The 14,871-nt window shown below is 39.6% G+C and overlaps 1 non-coding gene across 1 annotated transcript; it reads left to right on the plus strand.

The window, feature by feature from the left end:
- The first annotated feature begins 2,630 nt into the window (after positions 1-2,630).
- Positions 2,631-2,714, plus strand: TRNAL-CAG (transfer RNA leucine (anticodon CAG)). Its single transcript has one exon. It is a non-coding gene; the product is annotated as a tRNA-Leu (tRNA).
- The last annotated feature ends 12,157 nt before the right edge of the window (positions 2,715-14,871 follow it).

A 14,871-nucleotide genomic window follows, 5' to 3' on the forward strand; every position in this document is an offset into this window, starting at 1 on the left:
GGCAGCCTGTTCCAGTGTTCCGTCACCCTCACTGAGAAGAAGTTTCTTCTCAGGTTTAAGTGGAACCTCTTGTGTTCCAATTTATACCCATTTCCCCTTGTCCTTTCATTGTTTGCCACTGAGAAGAGCCTGGCTCCATCCTCGTGACACTCCCCCTTTATATATTTATATACACTAATAAGGTCACCCCTCAATCTCCTCTCATCATTGCATTCTTAAAGGAACTTTTTTGACAACTGTAATTATGACTAACCATAATCTCTTTTATGAATGTATTTTGGAGTTACTAAGGGGGTCTTCTGTGGAAACAATGTCCTCATTTCATCAAAGTTCTATTCTTCACCTCTCTTTCCATTTATGTTGGCTGATGGCAATTATTTAATACAATTGCTTTTTTCCTTTGTCCTCCACCTCTTAATTCCCTATAATCATTCTTAAGAGAATTCATCTTTCATTTCACTATTGTTTACTTTCCCTAGCATGAAATCACAGTATTTGTTCAGTATCCTGTTATTCAATGATCATTATACTTTCCCTCTCCAAATAATTTATTTACATTTCCTCTCAGAGCAAACCCAATCCACAAATTATTAGATTCTGAGTAACTTTTAAATGCTTTTGATCAATCTTTTATATTCTTGTTTACATCTTGGTCTAATCACATCAGCTGTGACTCATGCTGCCTTTTTGACAATTAGGACACTGTTTATGAAACAAATGGTTTATTTACATGACAATAACTGGGAACTAATGGGTGTTTTCTTTATAATTTGTTAGGTTTCATGAGTTATCAAAACCTTTTCCTTGACAGCTGTCTCCTCTACATGATAGAGGAAATGGGTGCTTTATATACACTGTGATTATTTCCTGTTAGCATGCATTACAGACTAATGAAGCCACAACAAAATGAGTATTCCTGAAAATATATGAAATAGGGAAAGGTCAGGCATAAATTATTTTGAAAAGGGCCAAGTTGTGTTTGATCATAAGAATGATGCCTAAACTGCTAATGCAGTGAATTCAACCATCTCATTCATCTTTCTGCATTAGTACAATGAAGATAAACAGTGACTCCTTCTCAAGGAACTTTCAGGTCCAAGGATCAAAAATATGGTACAAGAACTTAACCAAGATCATTGGAGAAAAGGTATAAGAGTGTTTTCAACTTAGGTAAATTAACTCAAGGTCCTTTGAACATGTACTTCTGGTAAGAACAGTACTTATATATGGGTTCAAATAAGCTTTGGCTGAAGTGTCCTGCAAAGATAACCATTGTTCCTGTCATGGGATTATTCTGATCATCAGCTGCTAATGACAAGCACACACAGGTACAAGCCTGTCCTGCTCTTCTTTTCAGCAGACTGCAGTGAGAGGGGCTCCCAGTCATTATGTGTTGCTGTGCTTCCTGACTACACAGAAAGGTTGAGACTGTAATGATTCTGAGATCTAACCATAGCAGGAAGAGTTTTCCTGATTGACCTTCCCAACCACTTCTTGGAAAGCACTCTCATTTGTATCACCATGGACTTTACTGATGGTTCACTGGAAGCTGAGGTACCTTATGGGGCTGCTGAGGATCAAAATGCCATTATCTGTATACCATTGCCAGTTTTCATTGCTATCACTGGCATGAAAGTAACTGGCAAGTTCTTCTAATTGATCCTTTATCTCACTACCATCAAAAGTGGTAGCGGTTGGCTTCCAGTTATCCCCCTTCATTCCTTTTTCATCTAACATACATTTTTTCAAAGTATAAGTGCTTTGCTCTTCCCTGAGATTCTCAAAACTCACTGGTTTGTCCCAGTGCACTGTCAGTATGTAGCAGGCAGATAGCTTGGTGCTCCTGTCAGCTCTTTCATGCTAGTATACTTTTTCTTCTCTCCATCACACTTAAGCATTTATGGAAACCCTGAATCTCACCTAATCTAAATTGGTATTTACCGGCTTCCTGTGCCTTGAAAGTGCACCCATGAATGAGTATCTGTCCCTCCAGGTAATGATACTGTTATTAATACCTGCATTTCAAAGTATATTAACTCGTAAGGTACACGGTACGTAGGTATTGTGACAGCCCAGAAGGCCATGGAGCATGACAGGATATCTTTGGAATGCTGGGCAAGCATGTGAATCTGGAAGAGGGGTAAGAGAAATCCTTACTGCATGAAGGGGTTCAACACCAGTGTGTTCTGTCCACATACAAATTTGTTTGACCCATCTGAGCTCTGTGTTGAAAATGTAACAAAACTTTAACCTCTTCCGAATTAGGTTACCAGCTATGTTGGAACGAACACCTGAGCCTGTATCAACAAACTGGGGTCTGATGCAGTGATAAGAGGACAAGCTTCCTCTGCTAACCCTTGTAGTAGTGGTAGGTCTAAAGGCACTTAAATGGATTCTTTTACCTCCTGTACCCCTGAGAAGACCAAGATAAAGGCACTTGAAGTAATTTCTGCAGAACGTACGTGAATCTGCATGCATTTATGTATGTGCATATGTGTATTATTCAGTGGTGAATGTCATGACCGTGTATATATCAATTTACCGAAGCAAGTCCAGGGAAGAACCATGATGAAAAGAATTAAGCATTTTTCATAGGCAGGAGAGAGGCTGAAAAAAACAGGATGCTGTGAGTCAGGATGGCCGAGCGGTCTAAGGCGCTGCGTTCAGGTCGCAGTCTCCTCCGGGAGGCGTGGGTTCGAATCCCACTTCTGACAGCTTCATTTTACCACCTCGGTATCTGTTATTTCCAGCTCACCACCAGGAGGGGCTGGTGCGGAATGGGCTCAAGGCAGCCTCGGCTGCAGTGGTTACGGGATGGTGGAGTTTGAGATCCTCAGGACTGTGAGAAGTGTACGCAGCAATCTAACTGCGCAGAACTTCAAGAGAGCAGACTTCAGCTTCTTCAGGGAACTGCTCGGTAGTGCGAAGACTTTACATATCAACGGGAGCTTAAAATAGTTCCACATTCGTATATAATTTTTAGGGGAGAAAAGAAATCGGTTCTGAAAGCCAAATTAAATATGTCAGAAAGCCTGGGTTTGAATTTAAAAACCTGTTCTATTTATCAACACATTAAATGAAATGGCACCAGAGGGGACATACTGTGAACACCTTGTAGTAAATACTGCATTTCTGTACAAAGATGACAAATGTGATATACAGCTGGCTAGCAATTGAAAACATCCAGTGTCTTGTGTCACTGCTGTTTGGTTTTCATTTCTTCCTTTTAAAATGCACCCAAATGCTGGCACTTCATAGAATTGAATCACCATTCTTAGAAAAAGTCGTCATTGTTCTAAAGTGTTCTGGAAAGAGTAGTTAACATTTTTTTATTACCACGGTGGAAACATCCTTTTCTTCCTTTTTATACACGTTTGTCTCATGCATCTCAGGCTAGAATATCTGGAGTGTTTAGTAGAAAAAAAATCAAAACTGAACGAGTTTTGTTGCCCCAGAAAGAACAGAGATTCACCAAAAAAAAAAAAAAAAGACTGGGATGAAGTGAAAAAAAAACAACCCAGAATTGAGAAAAAATGTTTTTAAGTTTTTAAATAGGGATAAACAGTAATAATAAATATAATTAATAAATAAAATTAAATAAAATTAATAAAAAATAAAATAGTAAAATAAAAATAGTAATAAATAGTAAAATAGAATTTCCAATGGATAAATAACAAAGAAAAATGTAGCCAAGTGGTAGTTAAAAATCAATCTGATCTGCAATCTAGCTGCCTTTCATACAAAGACACAAGTAAAACTGCAAAAAACCTAAAAATAAAGAGAAAAGGTCCCCTACCAAGTCATATGTTATGCACACACCAGTAAACAGCTATATATATATATACTATAAAAAGAAAGTGAAAAACAACATTCCAGAAATCAGCAAAAGTTTTGATAGAGAATTTATACCCTGACTGAATGATGCTAAGTGTTCTGCTGTGATCAAAGAGCAATAAAGGTGTTGGACCACATAACAGAGCTCTTAGTATCAGTGTTGCCCTCTAATGAACAGCACATGCCTGTAGAAGTTTACGTTTTGAAATATGGGGAAAAAAATCAGGGTAACATGGGTGTGGCACTGATTTATCTCTGTATCTGTAGCTCTGCTTGTTTCAAAATGAACTATTCCAGCACTCTGTGATAAAAGTAAATAAATAAGCAAACAGCCTCCAATTCCATTGTCACAAAATCTGTATGTAATACAAACCTAGTTCTTCATGAGCATGAGCAGCTCTGTGGGTTTGGCCAGGGTTTTAAAAGCAACCGCAGCACTAGTGCTAACCACATACTCTGGTTTGTTTTATGTTTGAGCCTCAGCTGTAATTGCTCTGCTACATTTTGAAGGCAGGCAGCTTAAGCCCAGGCATACGGACCCTTTTCCCTTTCCATCTGCCCTTACCCACCCTACTTACAATGGGTAAGAGGTTGTATACTCATGCACTGAAGTACATTTTGACAGCACCACTGTGATGGGCTACCACATCACGTCCTTGGGTATATGTTTTTATCTGCACGTTAAGGGGAGTAATTTTCCAAGCCATTGTTCAAAGCCATGATGCAGTTATGCGTTCTTTCTTATGCGCCGATGATATTCCCTGTGCCATCATTGTATCAAAGAGCCTTTTTGTTACCCGAGGAAGAAAGCAGCAGCTGAGCATGAATGAGTTGTTTGTGTGTCAATCCAAATGGCTGATCATTGTATGGCTGTAATCAGCTCACGGCTGGCAGCTGCTGGGTGATGTCACACATAGCCTTGGTTGACATCATGCAACCAGCCAGGAGCAGTTTTGTTGCCAGGCAGCCCGTTGCTGCTCAAAGAGAAATGCAATTGATCACTGCCCTGCAGAAAGGCTACACTTGAAAAACACTGGCTCAGCTGACTGAGCAGCAGCAGGTCTGACTTCAGGCTGAAGATCACCCCTGGTAGTGTTAAAGGCCAGGTTGGATGGAGCCTTGGGTGCCATGGTTTAATGTGTGGTGTTGCTGCCCATGGCACAGGGTTGCACTAGATTATCTAAAGGTCCTTTCCAACACAAGCATTCTATGAGTCTATGATTCTATGAAGATGAAAAAATAGCCTCTCAACTGGATTCCCTGTTCATAGTCTGCCGAACAGCAGAGGCAGATAATTTTGCCTGCAGAGCTACTTTGCTGAATTCTGCCTCAGTTTGCTTTGATTGCTGCAATCTCCTAACACCATCTCCTTGACCCAGCTCATGTATACAGAGCCTTTTTGATTTGCCGGTCAGATCCCAGGCTCAGTTGTTTACTCTTGCTCTATTTGAAAATGGTTGAGTCAACGGAGACTGACATGCTCTGGACCACCTCCATTCCATCCCTGCTATGAATGTTGTCATCAATTGGGCCACTGCTCCTATTCAACTTGCAATGGTTAAGAGCCAGGCTTTGATAACAAAAGCCCTTTAATTTATGGAGTAGGCTTCTGCAGGAGTTGAGGGCAGCATATACAGCCATGCCTTCACTGCTAAGGGCAAGAGCAGTCTGATCTTCCCAGGATTTTCACTGACCCCTCATAACCGCTCACAGCAGTGAAAAGCAGCAGTCCACCTCCTGTCAGTCAAAGGCTTCTTGAAAGGAGAAAACAGTTATTGAACAGCATGAGACACATGCATGGGACAGAGAATCCTTTTAGCAGGATCTGTGTGAGGGCTCCTCTAACCCAATACTTAGTCACCTGAAGTGTGGTGAAACACCTTAATTGTCTGAATGAAGCGGTAGCCCTAAAGGGTGTTAGAAAAGCTCCTCAAACTATGTTAGAAAAAGCCTCTCCATAGGAAATGCAGCAAAAGATAATGCTGGGTTGTGCCATTCAAGGGGATTCTCCCTGCTGTCAGGATAAGAAGAGGCACAGCCCTTTTTTCACCAGAAAACAGTAAAAAAAAAAGATTCCTCATTTTCTACCCTGAGAAAACTCAATAGAGAACTTCCTGAAGGTCTCTGTGAAAGAAAGGCTTTACTTACCTTTACTGCTTGAAGTTAGGCTTGGCATTCAGCAGGGAGTTTAAGAATCTCTAGGGAGTTTATATATAGTTAAGATTCATCTCCAAATTAAGACCTTAACTTCTGGTGTGAATATATTGCTATCATGTTCATGCTTCCGTTATAGTCAGGGAAGACCGAGGACTCTCCTGTGTTGAAAATCACAGGCAGTGATGACTGTTTTAAATTCTTTCTAGTATCTGATTTTGTTTTGTTGGGTTATTAGTTACTCACATTCTCTTCTCAAATGAGAGCTTGAGGCCAGGCAGGATGCAGAGAAGCTAAAATGCACAGGCTAGGTTTGGAGAGCTGACTCCAGTCTCACATGTCCAGCCAAACTCAAAGCTATCGACTACCAGTAAGAATAAGTGATTCCTCAGGAAAATAGTAGCTTAAAGTATTTGATCTCCAATTTTTTCTTCAGCACATACGAGATGATCCAGGGATGACAAAAGAAACCCACAAGACACAAAAGCTGTGATCTTTCCACTGCCAGCAATTCCTAATCAAGAACATCCCAGTCACAGTTAAATATGCTCCAAACATCATATTATGTTAATATATTAATAACATGTAAATATTTTCAGAATAAACTACACTCATGTAAATTTGTTGGCTCTGAACTTACTTCATTCTGACAGAGCAGTATACTTGATCTGGGCACAAAGCAAATTAACATTTTCAGAACTCATTAGTATATGTGAACATCAGGCAAAGGTGACAAATCAGTTTGGTAGACTTCCATTATTTTAGGCTAAAAAGCCAGTCGTTTGGGTGATTTGGGATGCCTGGTGCAAAGCACACTCTTGTCTTTGAGAGTTCTGCCAGGAACTAAAAAGGAATTTAGGTCAGATCCTTGGACACAGTGCCTAATGCAGAGACAAAACAGAGAATAAAGTTTAGACTTGAACTATGCTAATAGGTATGTGGAATTACCAGCTGGAACAGGCTGAGTGGTATTAGGTGGTTTAATTGTCCCTTTGTGTAACTCACTGTAGGATTGTTCCCTTTGGTATAACAAGTCTCTGGTGCTTTATTTTAATTGTTCAATAAATTTCTGAGATGCAGTAATTAACATGGTCTATTAAACATAATCAACTACTTCCTTCTAACCAACTGGAAACAAAGAAGAAATTTCAGTCAGGTGCATCATTAGCCAGTACTTACAACTAATCCACTATTTGCTAAATCTTAAGGACTCTATTCGCAAATATTTGGTTATGCAGTCAGATCTTGATTTCTTCATTATTCTAGTAGAGTATATTGATTCATGTGCAATGAAAAATTATATCACAATATTTGGTACCAAATATCTGTGTTGGGGAATGAAATCAAACAACACAATTTACATTGGCAAGAAAAAGTATTTGATTTACTTTTGTTGTTGATGCACAGGCACTGATGCTTATTTGAGGTTCCTTGTGTGTGTGAAATAATAGATAAGAAGAGGGCTAGAGGAAATAATACCAAAACTGCCAGAAATTGCTGTCACCCGATTACAGGTATCTGAGATTTGGAGCAGTAAGATGGTTGACCTTATGTATTTAAAGTGAATGACAATAGTTCCAGTCTTTCATTAAGGCTGGGATAAAAATTAAGCAATCGAAAATCAAAGAATAAGATATCTTTACATTAGTCTGGGCCAGCCAAATACCTCATGTATGCTGCTCAACAGAGCTTACGAAGAAGTCCCTGAGCTACCAGTGACCTGAAGTAGCCCATCCAAAAGAAGCAATGCAGTATATCTTGTGGGAATACACAGCTCTTGACATGTGTTAAGTATGCTGAGACATCAACCAGTCCGAGCACTCCTGGACTTGAGATGGTTCCTTTGGAAGGCACTGTTCTGAGCCCAATCTGTCTTCAGATGCAGAGTCAAGCCAGATGTCCCCATATCACCCTCCATCGCAAGATACCAATGTGTCTAAAGTCACTGTTACCTGCTACTCTTACCTTGTTTATTTCCTTCATCTTTGCTGTGTGATCACTTGCACAGTAAGATATGTAATCCTAATTTTATTCCAAATGAATGAGTAAAGCTCTTAATTGTGGTAGGACTTAAGGCATATTTCTAAGACTCAGGACCAAAACTTATTATCTTGTTTTTCCCTGCATCCTGTTTTCAGATAAATTCCAAGCTGTTTTGAGCATATGCCTTCTTCCGTCAAGATGGCATGTCCCGTAAGGCAGCATGCTTGTGTGAGCATGTCTTCCAACAATTATGGGACTAATAAAAATAAGAGAAGAATAATGACAGGAATCATATCTCTATCTCTTTCCCTTTTAGCTCTTCCATCTCCTTACGTGTTCTAAGTGATGTTTTTAAATGAGAGAATTTTAGACAAACATGAGGCTAATGAAACCTTAAGTCAGCTGTTCAAGAAAGCCTTGGTCCAAAAGAATGTGATCCTCATGGGTAGCTTCAATTACCCAGATATTTGTTGGGAAAACAATATGGTGACTGCTGTAAATCCTGATTTATAATCCTGCTGACTAGGCTAATATGTCATGAATGACTGATGTAGATTGCTTAAAGAATCACTGCCAGAGGTATTAGGAAAGTGGTTTTAATATGATGTTGTAAAAGTGTGACTTAACAAGGTTCAATGGCAAGGTTCATTCTATTACTTACTGCATGGACGAAACATACCAAATGGAATTAGGATCAAAATTGAATTAGAATCAAACTAGAATTATTTATACAGAGACTAGAGATACAAAATGGTAAGGATGATGCTCCTGTTGAATCACAAGGTTGAAAATAGACACCTTGCTTTCTGAACTCCTCCTCAGAGAAAGTTTAGATGACCAGGATTAGACTTCGTCAATGGCTTATGTCTAAAGGATTATATATGCAAAGTTTATAAGAATTAATATTGAGTATCGATTTAATTAGTATTTATTCAGCATACAATAAATCACAAGGAATTTAAAACCTTGAGAGGCCTCCCAGCTCTGGAGGCTATGCTGCATGTCTCATGTCTCTCCTAACAAATGACATTTTACTCCATCTCTTTAAAAGAAGGAAAGGATAGAAGAAATCTGATTTTTTTCCAACTCTGTGAATATCAGTCTTTAAAAGAAAATACACTGAATGATTTAAAAGCCTGTTTTCTGTTATTGCGGGAAATGGATGGTTCTTTATAATCTGACGATTTTATCTCAAAGGAAGACAAAATAATAGCAATAATTAAAAGAATTTTAGGTACCAAATTCATAATTTCTAGATAACATTCCTTCACCTCTAATTCTAGCGGATTATTCAGAATGTTTATTTATATGTATATATGGCAACTTTGTTAAGAAATCCAGCCAAGTTCAGTGATTAAAGTCAAGTAATAGAGGTATGGCATTCATGCCTTTATATCTGAGGTTACATCAGCATTTCCACTAAAAGCTCCTTAAGAAGTTGCTGCAGAACTATCTTTAGTTTGTCTTAAACATAAACACATTTTAAATGTTTAAGATATTATTAAATCATTTTAGTTTATGAAATGAATGTGGTCTTTCACACCCCTGTAGCATAAAAGCACATTTGCATCTTCTGTGTTCCTATCGTCATGTTGCTTTTCTGCCTCAGTTTATAATGTCGTCAGCTCTAGCAGCTCAGGATAGCATCCTTCTTGCTTGGTCATTGGCATTCCCATCTCACTAGCATTTGGTTTCAGATAAAGAATGCTCATTTGAAAGGAATGTCTCGAGATACCCCTTAATACGCTTAGATTCATACCAATATGTTTTGGTTCATATCAGAAGGTTGCACATTACATTCTTTTTAGATGAAACTAAACTGGAAGATCTGCTTTAGGACAGTTTTCAAGCCACAGACACATATTCAGTCCATGAATTAGTATCAAGACAGATTTATATAAAAAACTTTAAAAACAGGTTGTGTGGATCTTAAACTATCTTCGCAAACTGTTTCACTTTCCAGACTTTCCTCTGGTGCACCACACTACTTGTTAGCATCAAATCAGTCCTTGGACAAAAGCACACAATATACGAAAGATTCTTGTCTAACACTGTTTTCCTCTTGAAAGCCAATGCGGATCTTGCTATTTCATATCATGCTGCCGGATTTTATCAGTTCTAGGGATACTGCTGAACTCTCTAAATAGCAGATAGTTAAGACCTTACCTTATTAGGTCAATACATATAAAGGATCAGACTGTGTTCCATTTAATTCAATAAACACTTTACCATTGATTTTCATGCATACAAAACAAGACTGCAATGTGAGAATATTGTTGATTTCTCATTTAAATTTTAATGAATGATTAAAAATAGAGAAACTCAACTGAAGGAAAACCAAATGAAGGTATAGTGCCCTGTTTTATGTAAAAAATCAATTTAACTGGGTCAAAGAGAATCCAGATAATCTGAATATTAAAAATGTATGAGTATTAACCTTTGTTAGAAAGTGACTACACGATAAAGTCATTTGTTGGAAGAATAAAAGCAGAACAGCAGGGGTCTGCATAAAGGCTTCCTTTAGGAAAGTACTTAACCAACAGCTCTATTTTCAGCTCACGTTTAATCCTTTTGAGTTCAGCAATTTAAATCTCTCCCTCAGCAAGGAACAAATTCTGACTTAGGGCCTAACTGCCTTAATTCTGTGACTAGTTCTGGCTTAGGCCAAAACCCACAACGGACAATACAAGTGTTTTCTAGCAGTATCAGCACATTTTGGACAAGGCAAAAGATACAGCTAATCTGCATATTTATTATTCAGGGGGTTTCGCTTCTCTAAAAACAGAAACATAGGATAAAGGCAGATATATTACAAACTAGAATATGTAAAACACACAAACTATTGAAACAGATAATGGAGGTGGAATGCAGATATCACACATCAGAATAAAAATACTGTGTAATATGTTGTAATGTTTAATGAAATAGACAACTTGTTGACAGAACAAGAATGATGAAGGGAAAATGGGTAATATAATGACTCTCTCATATTTCCTATAGGACCACATCCTCTACCTGTTTGTCAGTAAAACACAGCAGTGGCCAAGCACTCTGGCTGAAATTTAAAAGATATGAAAATCTGTATCCATTAAGACACATATGAGAAGATCAGGAGTTTGCAATATAGTTACTGTCATTCATTTGCCCTTTTCAGGCTGGGCCTGCTCTTGGAATTGATTGCGTTTGCTTGGTTTCTCTCTTGAGAAAACTTCAGATATTTAATTTTTGAAGAATAAACCCAGGAGTTTTGAAGGAACAGTTACTTATTTTAGGACATGAGGGCATTTCTGGAAGAATCTGTGCTTTAAAGTATCAAATCAGAAGGTCAGATGACTGCATGAGTGAGCACTGCACATAGCCAGGCCTCAAGCAGCCCAACAAGTTACAAATGCTAGCCTGCAGAATTCCAGACAAATAATTGAACCTACCCTTTTGAAACAAACAGGGAGAAAACTGAACTGCTCATGCTGTTTAGTGGTTCCAATGTTCATGGGATTACTCAAGCAGGTACTACTCAGTTTACAAGTGATAGGTGTGAAGTAGTATTAAATTATATCCCTGGCCCTCTGGCTGTGCACACTGGAAATAACAATTTATGGAGTTGTGTTTTACCTGCCTGGCAGCATTCAGTGTGATGCTGAAGGCGGATCCATAAACATCTATCCAAACAAAAATTCTGCTGCAAAATATTGCTTCTGGGCAGATATCTCAAGTCTTGACTTATACCTTTATTTGGCTAAGTGCATAACAGTATTTTTTTGGTCTCTTGAGTCTGCTAACAAACTATACTATCTCATAGAAGAATCTGATTGTTACTCAAAATAAGAATTAATTCTGTAAAGGCACCTATTTCTAAATTAAAAAAAAAAAAAAAACGTAAACTTTAGGGAGTTTTCTATTATTCTCTAAGAGTTTGAAGGTTTTTTTTTTCTTCATACACCTTTGTAAAACCATATCAAAATAATCTCTGCAGAGATTCAGAGCAGCCCTGCAGAGAAGGACTTGGGGGTGCTGGTCGATGAGAAAATGAACATGAGCCGGCTTCTGTGTGCGCTTGCAGCCCAGAAAGCCAACCGTATCCTGGGCTGCATCAAAAGGAGTGGGACCAGGAGGTCAAAGGAGGTGATCCTGCCCCTCTGCTCTGCTCTCCTCTCCTGAGACCTCACCTGGAGTATTGTGTGCAGTTCTGGTGTCCTCAACATAAAAAGGACATGGATCTGTTCGAACAAGTCCAGAGGAGGTCCACGAGGATGAGCAGGGGACTGGAGCACCTCCCATGTGAAGATAGGCTGAGAAAGGTGGTGTTGTTCAGCCTGGAGAAGAGAAGGCTGTGTGGAGACCTCATAGGAGGCTTCCAGTATCTGAAGGGGGGCTACAGGGATGCTGGGGAGGGACTCTTCATTAAGGACTGTAGTGATAGGACAACGGGTAATGGTTTAAAACTGAAACAGGGGAAGTTTAGATTGGATATAAGGAGGAAATTCTTTCCTGGAATAGGTTGCCCAGGGAGGTTGTGAATGCTCCTTCCCTCGCAGTGTTCAAGGCCAGGTTGGACGAGGCCTTGGGTGATATGGTTTAGAGTGAGGTGTCCCTGCCCATGGCAGAGGTGTTGGAACTTGATTATCTTAAGGTCCTTTCCAACACTAACTATTCTATGATTCTATGATTCTATGATTTCTGCAGGACAGTCATCTGGGGACCAGTTTTCACCTGCTCAAAAAGGGCCAGAGGTAGATTGCTTGCCCTTCCAATTATGGATGAATTAATTGAATTAATGATCTTAAGGTCTTTTCCAACCCTAACTATTCTATGATTCTAAGTGGCTGGGGGAGGAGGAGGAATGTTTTTGGAAATATGAATATGTTGTAAATCCAGTTCACCTTCCACTGTAACGTCTGATAAGGAAACTTCCAATAGTAAACCAATGTGCGAAACAATCTTTAGTATAGAACATCAGCTGAAAGAGCTGTTAGAACAATTTAGCTGCTTTACAGTGACAGATGTAAAAAACAAAAACAACTCCCCCCCGTCGTGGTTTAACCCCACCCAGACAGCTTGTCCACTCACTCCCCCCCCTTCTTGCCCTCCCCTGTTCTCGGAGGGACAGAGAGGAGAATCAGAAAGAATGCAACTCCCACGGGTTGAGATAAGAACAGTTTAGTAACTAAGGTATAACACAAATCACTACTGCTCCACCAATAATTATGATAAAGGAAATAACAAGGGAAGAGAATACAACACCCCATCACCAGGCAACTGATAACTCGCCCCCCCAGCCCGACCAAGCACCGACCGACACCTCCTCCAACCCTGCAGTCCCCCAGCCCTTCCGGGGAACTCCCAGTTACATCCAGGGCATGACATGCTGTAGTATGGAATACCTCTTTGGTCAGTTTGGATCAGGTGTCCTGTCTCTGCTTCCTCCCAGCTTCCCCTCCTCCCTGGCAGAGCATGAGGCTCACAAAGTCCTTGGCCAAACCAAAACATCATTTTTATCAGCTTTGTTCCCAGCCTGAAAGTTAAAACACAGCACTGCACCAGCTACCAAGAAGGAGAAAAATGACTGCTACTGCTAAACCCAGGACACCCCCAAACCCAAAATTCCATGGAATTAGAAAAAAGGGGTTTGGGGATGAAAAACAAAACCAGAACAAAAAGAAGAACTGAAACATAAATCATTGTAATGTGAGCAGGATAGGAGGTATTAGTAGCTGAAGTAATGCCTCAGTGGCAGACAGATGGGCAGTGGAGCTGCTTTATGCCTCTGAGGCCACCTTGCAAGGTAAAAAATGTTCCCACACTAAGCATTTCACCAAGAGGAATAGCAGATGGCCTCTTTCTTACTCTGTCCAGAGCGCTGTAATTTGCTTGGTGAAAGGATGACTGAAGACTTATTACTACCTGGTTCCTGTAGGTTGCTTCGGAGACAGCTGTTGCTGTTTTCCTAAGAGAAGAAAATGGGCCTGCTGGTGGATTGTCAATCATCTTGGGTTATAGGGTCACAAAGACAAAGTCAGCATCATACATTCTGAACCTCAGTCACAGCATGAGTAACCACTGCTCTGTTCCTGTTTAGATGCACTAATCTTACTCAGCACAGATTTATCAGGTATCTTGCCTTTGCCTGCCAGATCCTCTTCATCCATATATGACTCCCAGTGCCTCACACATGCATTGATACATGATGTGCTACCCCTGGATGATGATAGATACAAACAGAAGTACCAAAACAGTTTTTCTTCCTTCCTCTGAGGACAGGGATCTACCTCTGTTTATTATTAATCAGAGGGAGCATCAGTCAGGCAGTGGCTACAGAAACTAGCTTGAGCTGTTACACTCAATATACCTTATAACAATTCAGATGGGGAGGAAAAATAAGACATTGAACAGTTAACTTTGTCTTGTGTGTCATGTACACAATACCATCCTTCTCCCCATTCTTTTCTGTTTCATGTGCGTTCAGGACTGGACTCACCATCAGCACCCAGCAAGGAATTAGATGACTGGACTCACCACCACGCCTAGCATGGTACTAGAACCTTCTCTCCCACTATTCTCTTAAATGCTTACAAATAGCAATAATCTTGTTTTACAAAAAAAAAAAAAAAAAAAAAAAAAAAAAAGGGGTATTTAGTCTCTTTGGGAGACTATAGGATAAGAGATAGTCACAGACAGGTAGAGTTAGTGAGGGATGGTGGTTACTGTGAAGGGTTTGGGATATTTAAACTCAAACTGCTTGGTCAGTTTCATATCAGTACCCTGCAAGATCATGGAACAGATCCTTCTGGAAACTATGTAAAGTACAAGAAGAATAAAGAGGTGATTTATAACAGTCAATATGGCTTCATTAAGGGAAAATTGTGCCTAACAAGTTTGGTGGCCTTCTGTGATGGACTTACA

The sequence above is a fragment of the Neopsephotus bourkii genome, unplaced genomic scaffold (assembly GCF_033783945.1).
Source record: "Neopsephotus bourkii isolate Nb327-2 ecotype Australia unplaced genomic scaffold, CSIRO-AGI_Nbou_v1 NB_1637, whole genome shotgun sequence".
NCBI classification, from domain to species: Eukaryota; Metazoa; Chordata; class Aves; order Psittaciformes; family Psittacidae; genus Neopsephotus; species Neopsephotus bourkii.